The sequence below is a fragment of the Pteropus alecto genome, unplaced genomic scaffold, assembly GCF_000325575.1.
Source record: "Pteropus alecto unplaced genomic scaffold, ASM32557v1 scaffold103, whole genome shotgun sequence".
Taxonomy (NCBI): Eukaryota; Metazoa; Chordata; class Mammalia; order Chiroptera; family Pteropodidae; genus Pteropus; species Pteropus alecto.
The window spans coordinates 9,776,317-9,786,059 of NW_006436288.1; the positions used below are offsets into that span (position 1 = coordinate 9,776,317).

At 34.5% G+C, this 9,743-nt stretch overlaps 1 pseudogene; it reads left to right on the plus strand.

Moving 5' to 3' along the window:
• Positions 1 to 1,052: 1,052 nt before the first annotated feature.
• On the plus strand, positions 1,053 to 1,171 carry LOC112480329 (annotated as a pseudogene).
• The last annotated feature ends 8,572 nt before the right edge of the window (positions 1,172 to 9,743 follow it).

A 9,743-nucleotide genomic window follows, 5' to 3' on the forward strand; every position in this document is an offset into this window, starting at 1 on the left:
GTTATCTTCAGGAGAGAATGGGAATTGGGTGAGGGGATAAGGATGGAAGTCAAATTTCAAAATATTTTGTAAATTTTACTTTGGAAACACATAAATGCTTTATAACATCCTAAAAAATTAAAACTTAAAATTAATCCTTAAAATTAGAATGCTAAAAGAAAATAATAACCTATTCTTTGAGTTTGTGATTTAAGCACTCAGAGAAGAGTATTTCAAAGCAACTTTAAAACAGTAATTTTATTATATATCCCCAGTATAACATATTCTAAAGACAAAAGAAATGCAAAAAAAGTTTTCTCAGTAATCAAAACTCTTCTCAATAGTTATAAGGTTAGTACTAATATATTGTCCTTCTGAAACTATTATAAGATAAAGCAAATAAATAATTATATTATTACATTGAGAAACCAAGGAGGTTTTCAATGAAAGAAGAGAAATATACCCTTATAAATCAAATAATTAAAAATTCTATAACCAAAATTTGAACTGGAAATATTTGTATGAACTTCTCAACTCTTTTCCTACCTTTGACTACTGAAAAGGTCTACATATTTACAGGTGAATGAAATGATGTTTGAGATTTACTTCAGAATAATCCAGCATGTAGAAGGGAAGGGGCTGGGAAGAGAGACGAAACAGATTGGCCATGTGTTGATAGCTGTTGAACTGGGAGATGAGTGCATGGCAGTTCATAATAGTATTATGCCTACCTTTTATATGTTTGACAAGTTTTGTTATAAACATTTTAAAAAGTTGTTTTGATATCTTTATTCCATTTTCTTGCAGTTTTTTCTGGAAAACTATAACATGACTTACAGAAATAGAGAACTATAAAAATTCATTTTCCGAACAGTCGGAAATAATAATGAATTCCATAAGCATAAATCTTCTCTACCTTTCATTAGTTATTTAAAAAGAAGACTATTTCAAACAGCAATGGACATAAAATATTAATATAATGGACTTTTGACTAGAAGATTTTAATTTTATATGAAGGTAATACAATAATTAAGTTAGAAAAAATATATATGGACTTAAAAAACACACAGATTGTCTTCAGCCATGTCACCCTGAACAAGCCCGATCCCGTCTGGTCTCAGAAGCTAAGTAGGGTCGGGCCTGGTTAGTGCTTGGTTGGGTGACCACCTAGGAAGACCAGGTGCTGTAGGTGTAAAAAATAAAAAATAAGGGATTGTAAGGTGACAGGGTCCTTGCAATCTGTGAGGTCAACCAAGGGTTGCATCATCTAAAAAAATAAAAATAAAAAATAAATAAAAATTAAAAACATACAGATTGTTTTGAGATTAGTTTTCCCCTACGGTAGCAATCTATTAATGTGATAGTCAGACTATAGTATATTTTCCAATTTGCCAAACATCTGTCAGTATATTGTAACTAAAATTTTGATTTTTTTTCTGTATAATCAAAACAATTCAACATCTTCCTCTAGACTGAAATCAATCTCCCAAACTCTGTTAATCTTGTTTTCTACAATGAGCCTGTCGTCCCTCCTGGGCCTAAGCTGACAATGCTTCCCAACAGTGTGGCCATTCTCCACCCAATAAACTGACATCACCATCTTGAATCATGAATGTATCTCAATTGTCCTAGGTAGATATAAAACTAAAATGCTTTGAAAAATGAATGCACTGTAGCAACTGGGTTTAATTAAAACAAACGACACGTTTCTAATAAGCAGAAAAAGAAAGAAAACACCAAATGAAAGATGAGGCAGGAGTAGTACGTCACCACTAAGAAATTATGAGTTCAAAAAATCTTGCATATCATGTACAAATAAAGGCAGAGATATTCGTTTTTTCAAATATGTGCATGTGCATGCATGTATCATAATAACAAGTGTCACAGAATTTCTGAGAGTACTGCCATGGTTTATGCTGAAAAACTCTTAGAAAGGCAATGCTCTTATGCTACTTTATAGGTAACACAGCAATATGGGTAACAGCACAGGTTCAGGGAAATGACTACTTGGGTCCAATGACCAATTTACCATGAACTGCGTGGCTTAAGGTATATTACTTATCCTCTCTGTACTTCAGCTTTGTCACTTTTAAAATGCAACTATTTAGCTCTGAGACATAATAATAGCATTGTCTTCCCAGGTTTTCATGAAGAATTTTTTGACGTAGTACTTAATGAATAAACTAGGCAAGTGCTTGGTGCATAGTTACCGAAGAAAATGTTCACATCACATTGACATTCAAACCACTGTTTCCAGGTTGAAAATTTTTTTGCCAACACAATATTTGGGATCTGTGGTGAAGACTGCTCATTGTCCAGTCCATTGTCCATTGATTCCTTTCTCCTTAATAGTGGGACACATCCTCACCTGGAGTAAGAAACTTCACTTCCAATCTCTTTTGCTGCTGGAGTGGGCATGCACCTATGTTCTAGTTAATAAGAATCTACTAGAAGTGATGTGTGGGAATTCCAAATAATTTTCTTGAAGGAAGTGAAGCTGTCTTTCCTTCTTTCCCTCCACCACGCCTCTTGGAACACGGATGTGATGGCTGAAGCTAGGATAATCCACTTGGACTGTGAGGCTGCACACTGAAGATGGCAGGTAGCTGGACAATAGGAGTTCAAAATTGTGTAACTATGGAGCTGCCTTACTAGCCTGGCCTTCTTACTTCCAGACATTTTAATGTGGGAGAGATAAAGAAAGTTCTGGCTGATTTTAACCACAAGGTTTCTTTTTATTTGTTTTATTATTGTTGTTGTTTTGTTTTGTTTGTTACATGCAGCCAATCAAGTCCTTTGAATCTGGTCAGAGAAAATAAACAGTGGTTGAAAACACATTTCATTTGTCAATATCTGTACCAGTCCATGTGCAGGTGAAAGGAGAAATTTGGACTTGTAGAAAATGCTTATCTGAGATTGTGGACAGGTTTAAAAAACATATAAGCCAAGTAAAGGAACAAAGGCACACAATTTTGAGAGGTTCATGTAAATCAATATATGGCTATGAATCATTGTTAATATGTTATGAATAGAATACAGAAATTCTTAGGAAACTTAAGACAAAAGAAGTAAATAAAATGAGAAAGAAAGACATCTAGAGATATTGCAAATGGCTCTGAGGAGGAGAGAAAAAATTACGCAATTCTTGGGGCTTGCGAATGAGCCAAAGTATTTTGGCAACAGAGCACTAAAGGTTGATAATCTATAATAAATGAGAGCCACTATACCAAAATTATTCCTAGAATGAATCCACTCTGAATTTAATAAGGGCAGCATTCCCATCCAAACTGAGAATTATTAATTTAATGACAACCCTTTTTATTTGTTTGTTTCATGGGTTATGGGTCAACACATGCACATTGATTTATGTTTTAAGAAATTGTTGGTTGTCTCTTTCATAACAGCAAATGCAAAGCCAATGCAATCAGCACTAAAAATCCCATCAGTCTGGCTGACCTGGAATTGTCTGTTAGAAGCTGACTGATAGGTTTCATGTTATGCTCTGTATAACAGCCAGAGCATGCTGAAACACTCACCTCTGCATTGTGACTGACCCACATCTTTGATAATTGATCATTTAACAGATTTTTAATTGTGTAACATATCTTCTCTATACAATCCCTTGCTATTTATATGGGAAACGATCTTTTCTTCAAAATTCCTATTAGTTAGGTACTTATCAAATCAATGTGTCCAGTCTGGGTCATCAGACTTTTAAAAGAATGTGAAGAAACTAGAACAGATGTAGAGAATGAAATCACATATACAAATGTTATATAAAAAAACAAAAAAAAAAAGAATTGAAACTATTCAGTTTTAAGGTCAAGGATAGCTTGGTTCATTTATGTATTTTAGTATTATTTTTCATCACTGACACTCACATGTGTGTGCACACATACACACACCATATTGTTGATGATAAGCCAAATTTGTTTTCTACTACACTTCTATCTAGATGGTGGTCTCTGACCCATATCTGTGTTGCTGGGGTCTAAGAATACAATTGAGATCTCAGCCCTTTTAACCACCATTCTGCTTTTGTATATGACTATTTGGGTATATTGTAATAAGAAGGTTGTGAGCAGTAGCTGTGGTTTAGAAGTATTCAAACCAGTGTGGAAATTATTTCCAGTGAAAACTAGGGAGCACATAATGTAAAATTGGCTCTGTTAAAAGTCTGATAAATTATAGTGAAGAACTACGTGATAATTGCCAGTTTACTTATGCCAAGCACAATGCTCACCTAAGCCTTGTGACAAGTATGAAGTAGATATTTCGCTCTTATAACCATTACATTAAAGTACCTACAAATACGAATATGTCTAAAGAAAGGATAATTTCAGTGAGATTTCCCATATTTAAAAATTTAGAAAAGCTAGAAAATCTATGAGAATCAAGCAATGATAGTTTCTTAGTCAATACAAGAGTTTCCATTGAATGCTTGCCCTTAGCTTGAAATGGTTTTAGTATTAATTCTGGAAGGATAGTGCTCAGAGGCCACTTGAGTTTAGTTCCATTTGTGACAGCAACTGGTTTTTTGAAATGAGACTTAAAGTCCTTTTGTAATTATATTATGCATGTGCACTTAGAACTAGCCTAGATTCCAGGCAAGAGTGGGGGAATTAACACTACATAATAACAAATGGGAAAAGTAGTTTCAAGCACTAGTTAAGAAAGAAAGAGAAAGAGAGAGAGAGAGAGAGAGAGAGAGAGAGAGAGAGAGATATGAAGGGAAGGGAAGGGAAGGGAAAGGAAGGAAGAAAAAAAGAAAAAGCCAATGCAGATGAGTCTGCTTCAAATACACATACAAACCTATTTGGAATTTTATTTTTCAAATGTTCTCCAGATGGTTTGGCAAAGAACTATATTTGAAAGAAGAATGGAACAAGTAAGAACAGATGTTAACAGTAAGTTAGGGCTGTCAGATTTGCCAAATAAAAACAGGATACCCAGTTAAATGAATTTTAGATAGACAATACATAATTTTTTAGTATAAGTATGTCCCAAATATTGCATGCATACTCATACTTAAAAATTATTCATAATGTATTTGAAATTCAAGTTTAACTGGGAATCCTGTATTTTATCTGGCAACTCTACAGTGGTTGAATCCAGATAGGGGTGGATGAGTGTTTATTGTTCTTCATTCAACTTTTCTGTTATTTTGAAAAAATTTTTATTTAAAATAGTGTTTTCTATATATTTGTTTCTTTAATTCTACTGTCAGTCTTCTTTGTATTAATTATAAATTTTGTTGTATAGGAAAAAGAGAACGATTTACATTCTAAAACTATAGTCACCGCCTGAAGACATCAGGATAGGAATAGGAGGGATGAAACTGGCAAGAGGGACTCAGCTACAATAAGTGGCCTAACTTGGGAAGGCTCTTTTTCCCAAGGTTCTCCTTCCCTGTTCAGATGCCAAGGCAGCTTGGAGGCACCAATGGGGAAAATGCCACTATACCCCTCCCAGACTAAGAGACATTCAGTGCCCTGGCCAGGAGACAGCTTTTGACTCCCTCAAGTAGCACCAGCAGGGACAACTGAGAATGCCATCAGCATCAGATAAACCAAGGAGACAAAAATAAGGCTCTGAAAAGTAAACTGCTGATGGAATCACAACACATAATAGTAGGCCAAGACATATGTGCTAAATCTAAACTTGCTAGAATAAAAGATTTAAACAGTATCCAGAGACTCCTAACATAATAGACAAAATGTCCAAGGCAATAAAAACAATCACCTGTCATACCAAGAACCAAGAAAATCACAACTTGAATGAGAAGATGATTGACACCAACGCCTACATAAACCAGATGTCGTAATTATGTGATGAGGCTTTAAAGCAGCCATAATAAAAATGCTTCAAGAATCAAGTACAAATGCTCTTGAAACAAAATCTCAGCAAAAAGATAATGTCAATTTTGTTCAGGAATGTATTCAGTGTATTATTACACTGAATATTATTATTCAGTAGATAATTTCGATTTCTTCCAAGCAAAGTCTTTGAAGCAAATGTTACAACATTAAATATAGCCAAAGTAATGTGATATAGACTACTTAATCAAGTGCAATTAATGTCCAGAATAAAAGAAATGATGTTTGAAAGGTCAAGCAAGGCATACAGCTATCTCTGTTTGTTTGGAGTTCCTAGTTTTATAATACTAGCGTTAGAAACAGAGGAATAACTTCAAAGTCATACTAATCTAAGCAACTTGATTCCTACTTGCCTTAAGGCCATTGCCAAGAATTTAGCAAAAAGATCAAATATCAGAAGTTTCTAACAAACTAAAGGAGCTAGGCTTTCCAACTGTTGCTCCACAGTGAGAACTGAAGTATTGTAGAGTTATATAAATGATTCTCCAAGCTATTTTTTTCAGGCTTATGCCTGAAATGAAATGTTGCAAAGGCAACATAGACATAGTCTCTAGGTCCCCACCTAGTAAAAAGATATGTGCTAAGAAAGTTGAACCAAACTGCAATTAGCTAATAGAAGCATGTGGTAACTATAGACATGATTACAACAGATATTTCCACGTTGGAAATTGTCCTAATCCTAACAGATGTTAAGAAAGCAACAATTCTAGGAGAAGTTTATTGTGCACTTACTGCATACCAGACACTGGTAGGCATTTATATCAGTTATCTCACTTGACATACATAGCAACCCTCATGGTATTTTCCCCATTTTAAACATGAGGCCACACAGCTTGCTTAATAAAACCTCAGTTCCTTGCTGAATGCAACTCTTTGCTTACTCCATAACTACATCCCTTGACCTGAACATGATTACATTTTAAATTCATGATAGTGAACCTTTAGGTATTTCTTGATGTTGCCAGCATTCATACTACATTTCCTTTGGTCACTAACTTTTACTCTCGTAGGCAACCATTGGCAACTTCTCAAAATTTCAATATCTCTCTTCTACTCTCACTCTCACCCAATTACTTTGCTTCCTATTTTACTGAACAAATACAATCAAAAGAGAAATTCTGAATCTACAGTCTGCCTTCTGGCTTGTTACTGCAGATGAACTGTGTGCTCTGTATTCCTATCTCAGACAATCCCTCTCTTTGTGCCTTAGACTCCACCCTCTCCTATTCAAGGGAATCCTCCAGCAATTCCCCCATTTCCTGTCTGCATTATTTTTTCACTTTCTACTGAATCATGCTTATCACCATACAAACATGCTGTAATTCTCCCATTTTAATAAAACTAAATGAATGAACATGAAAACAAAATTTCTCTTCCCTCCCTAGCCACTGATCATATGCTATTCCTTTTGCAGCAAAATTCATGATTTGTTTATATTTGCTCTCTCTAGTCCTTCTCATTACCTTTAAAACACACTCTAAACAGACTTTTACTACCTCACTCCACTAAAAATGTTCTTGCCAAGGTCAAAGATGACCTTTGCATTGCTAAATTCAATGGTCAATTCTTAGTCCTGTTTGTACCTGGCCTTTCAGCAACATTTGACGCAGTGGATCCTTCCGCCTCCTTGATGCAAATTGCTCTCAACTGGCTTCTCCAACACACTCCCTTATTTTTTCTCCTATCTCCCTTGCTGCTTCTCTTCAATCTCCTTTACTGGTTCCCTCTCACATAGCCAACTTCTTAACATTAGAGGGTCCACGACTCAGATCTCTGTCCTCTTTCTATCTTCTCTCACTCCTTCAGTGATCTCATCTAGTCTCCTTAGTTCTAAATATCTTCTTTTTGCTAATGACTTTCAAATTCATAGCTCTGGGCTCCGTCACTCTCCTGAATTCCTGACTCAAATACCTACTCTCACCTCCCCTTCGATATCTCAGACTTAGTATGTCCAAAACCAAATTTCAGATCTTCCTCTCGTATCAGTCATAGTTCTGGCAAGAAACAGACAGCACACTTAATTTAGGTAATTTGAGGACAGTTTAATAAAGGAGCTATTTACAGGGTGTAAAGAAACCACAAAGGATAACGCAATATTCCAGTGCTAACAAAGGCGACTACTGTCTCACCAAAGCTGAAAGGTAAAGGAGTAAAGGGAGGAAACGGTTGTTACGAGAGGAGAGAGAGAACCAGAGTGAGAGTGAGAGAAAGAGAGAAAGAGAGAGAGGTAGAGGTAGCTAGAGGTGTATGGAGAAGGTTAACCGACATGGAGCTGTACCCTTGGTGGAGGAGTACAACCAGTTTAAAGCAACTCCTATGAATCATTAATGTTCCGCATTAATGGACCCTCTAACTAAACATATCTGGAAAGCCAGAGACTAAGAGATCAGTTGACATATTCTGCCTCCTAGGGAACAGAATAAAATAAAGAAGGGTATACAGTGGAGGGGAGACATCCTGCCCACTCCCAAAACAATTCCACCTAGGGTTTTTGCCCTATCAGTTAATGAAAGGGCCATCCTGCTTGTTGCTCCAGGCAAAAACAAGGAGTTATCTTTGATTTTCTCTCACATTCAATCTACCAAGAGATCTCATTGGCCTTATCATCCAAATGTACCCAGACCTTGACCACTTCTCATCACTTCCACTGCTACCACTCTTATTAAGTCACCATCATCTCTTGTCGTTCACAACTAACAGGTCTCTCTACTTCCACCCTTGACTATACATGAAATTTTAATCAGTTAACAGAGTAAGTTTTTATGTCTTTTCAGGAATTTATCCATTTTGCCTAAATTGTCTAATTTATTGGCATACAATTGTTCATAGTATTCATGCATAATTGTTTTCATTTCTTTAAGGTTGGTAGAAATGTCTCCTCTTTCATTTCTGATTCTAGTAATTTCAATCTTCTCTTTTTTTTTCTTGGTCAATCTAGCTAAAGATTTGTTAATTTTATTAATCTTTTCAAAGAATTAGCTTTTGTTTCCGTAGATTTTTCTCTGGTTTTTTTTTTTCCTACTACTTAGTTTATTAATTTTCTCTTTCTTATTTCCTTTCTTCTGTTGCTTCAGGTTTAGTCTGATCTTTTTCCAGAATATTAGGAAAGTTAGGTTATCGATTTAAAATTTCTTCTATGTTAGTATAGGCATTTATAGCTACAAATCTCCCTCTAAGCACTATTTTAGCTGCATAAAATTTTGGTATGTTTGTCTTCACTTTCATTCATTCCAAAGTATTTTATAATTTTTTCCTGATTTCTTCTTTGACCCAGTAGTTATTTGAATGATTTTTGCCTCGTGTATTTTAGTGTTCTGTTGTTAAATGCATATGTTTATAATTGTTATATCTTCTTGATAGATTCTTTTATCATTACACAATGTCCTTTTTATCTCCAGTAACATTTTTGTTTTGAAATCTATTTTGTCTGACACTCCAGATTTCTTCTGATTAATGTTTGCATGATATATTTTTCTTTTAACTTTCAATCTATTGTATCTTTGAATCTAAAGTTGTCCCATATAAATAGAATATCGATGTATTTTTTGTTTTTTATCCAATCTCACAATCTCTGATTTTGATTGTGCTTTTTAGGATTGTTTTATTTCATTTGCATTTAATTGTTAATTAATTAATAATTATTAATTTAGTAATTATTAATATAGTTGGATTTACATTTCCATTTAACTTTTTGTTTTCTATTTATCTCATTTTTTTTTGTTACTCTATTCCTCCTTCAATCTACTGAAACAGATTCAGATTTATACTAATTTTAATTCCAATAAGTTATAGGCATATTACTCCTATAGAGTTCTAGTCTCTATTCCCCCTTTTTATATTATTGTTATATATATTAATTTTATAAATCTAAAATTACATTGTTATAAT